The sequence below is a fragment of the Cynara cardunculus genome (assembly GCF_001531365.2).
Source record: "Cynara cardunculus var. scolymus isolate 2C chromosome LG 15, CcrdV1, whole genome shotgun sequence".
NCBI classification, from domain to species: domain Eukaryota; kingdom Viridiplantae; phylum Streptophyta; class Magnoliopsida; order Asterales; family Asteraceae; genus Cynara; species Cynara cardunculus.
The window spans coordinates 11,346,257-11,349,074 of NC_037542.1; positions in this window are offsets into that span (position 1 = coordinate 11,346,257).

Sequence of the window (2,818 nt, forward strand, 5' to 3'; positions counted from 1 at the left end):
TAAAAAGTAGAGTTTTAAATAATTTTTAAATAAGTAAATTTATTTTATACCCTTATTAGTTTATTTATTTTTGAAAAAAAAAATTCTATTTAAGGTGGTGTTTAATGAAAGTGTGGTTTATATTCATTCTTTTTTTATTTGTTTATCATTTTTGTATGAACCCCACTGGGGGATCTTCCCTTATCTTCTCTATGATAATAACAGATCCGTAAGCCGGTAAGAAGTGAGGGATCTACTGAAACTGAGCCATCTTCTTTCTTTTTCATCGAAAACAGAAAAGGCCAATTAAAAATAAATAAGAAAGAAAAGAACTTCATAAAAAATCAACTAATTGTTAATTATATCTGATTTTGACGAAATCATAATTATTTTAAATATTGCCTTAAATAAAAAAATAATGAAAATTAAATACACTTATTTGAAATACATTAAATAAAAAATAACATTTTTAAATAAAAATTATATCATATCAAAATCACAAATATGGAAAAAGTAGAGTTTTAAATAAATGTCTTAAATAATTTTTATATAAGTAAATTTCCTTTATACCCTTATTCATTTATTTATTTTTGAATTTTTTTGCTTTAGGGTGTTATTAATGAAATTGTGGTAATATAATCATTTATTTTTTTTATTTGTTTATCATTCTCGTATGAATCCGAATACATATACATATATATATATATATATATATATTCGGAATTTGGATTAATCTGTGACTCTCATGATTGTATTCCATTCCAATATATAGATATTACAAGGATCACAATGTATCTGATATACATGGTATAAATATGTACAAGTATAAGGAGACATATACAAAGCATAATTATCTTCAATGTACCATAATTATCTATTTGCGAGAGCTACCCTATATATATATATATATATATATATATATATATATATGCACACACATCTAGAAAAATTTATGAGGTCATATCTAGAGCCTCTTATAGGTGTTTTCTTGATATATATTTCTCTCTCTCTCTCACTAAATCTAAACAAATCAAATGAGTGCAATACATCCCATCCAGGGGAGGGGCCAAGGGGTGTAATGAATGCGAAACTGCCTTTGTCCATAGAGTAAAGCAGTTGTTTTCTGCTCAAGATTTTATAGGATCCATTACCACATATCACTTTGGACAACGACGCAGTTGAGTTGTGAATTAGCAAAAGTATTGAAAACCTCATTCCTCCATCCCTATTTCATGTGAATCAATTAGATGACATAAACAAACTGCCTTACATATCAATGTCCATTAAAATTGTATTGGTCCATTGATAAACACTTTGATATTGTATTCTCATCCAAACTTGATACTTTCATGAGATCAAGGGAGACTTAAATATCTTCACGTAAACTGTAAATGTTCGAATTGGAGGGTACGAAAATTATTAATGTAAGAAAATAACAAAGATTGCGACACAAATTTATATGAAAAGAATCTATTAAATGAAATTAAAATGACATAAATTCATGTTGATAGCAAATACAATTGAAATACAAGTAAGTGGTTTCATAATTAGTTCACTCAAAAGGGTCAAATATTTTTCAAAAATTAAATAGGTTCTTATAGCAAGAGAACATGAAATTGAAAATAGGACATAATTTACATCAAATTGAATTTGAATAAACCCTTCTCGAAGTACAAGACAATGTTGATGGCTCTCGTTTCATTTCGTATGTAAAAAGATGGACACATGAGAAATAAGGGAGAAAGTTTGTTGGGATAATCTCATTTTTGTTCGTGCATGTTTATTATGTGTCTTAGCAACAATACTATTATACCTTTTTAATTGTTTGTTTGAAAAAGGTAATACATTAATCTCATGAAAAAAGTTGATGCAATTAATTTCATATGTTAAAAATGGTTATTTGAACAAAAATTTAACAAACTTAATATAAGTACATGAATTTCAAATGTTTTCTCATTCAAAAAGTTAGCTCTAAAAATTCGTTAAGGAGTGACAACATTGAGAGTGACTAAACCTAACAAAGATTAGGGTATAGATGAACATAGACCTTTTAAATAGAATTTAGGAGTTCAAGCAAAGTAAAAACGTATCTTATTAGGAATAATTAAGCGTACATTACCAAAAACAAACATTTTCTGTTGACGCTTCATTTGTTTTAGGTATATTATAAGCATTTAACTTGGTCTTTGATTTGCCTTCCTAAATGAACGATATCCACGTAGATTTTCTTATAGGCTTCCATTCTAATTTTTTATAACTAATTCCACACGAGCTATTTCTGTATGGTTAATCATATATCATGACAAGACATACACGTTTGCAAGTGATGGCATGAACTCGTTTGGAAACACCATGTTAGTACCCTCTGCAACTGTGAGCAGGATCCCATCCATCAATTTCCTTGCATGTTCAAGTACATTCACTTGTTGACTTACAATAGCACGAATCCTAAGCTACGGCACGCGAAGGAATGTTTCCATGAATCATGATACCCCTTTGTTCATATGGTATTTTTATTACTCCATGAGCCTATAAATTAAAAACAAAAATAATCCTCATCATTATGAATACGTAACTATTTTTTTTAAAATGAGTTAATTCAAGATTATGATTACTACTATTGTTATTGTGGAAGTTTTATTTGACCAACACGTTTTTATCGTTTGCGGGTTAACCAAAACAAATATTTTACATTGTTTCATAAAATTTATCTATAATATTGTTTTTGGTAGTACACTTTCTTTTCTTTGTGTTTTAATTAGATTATATATAATATTGATAGTGAAATTGTTTAAAATCAAAAAAGAAAAGTATTTGTTAAATGTTTCTTCTTTAATCT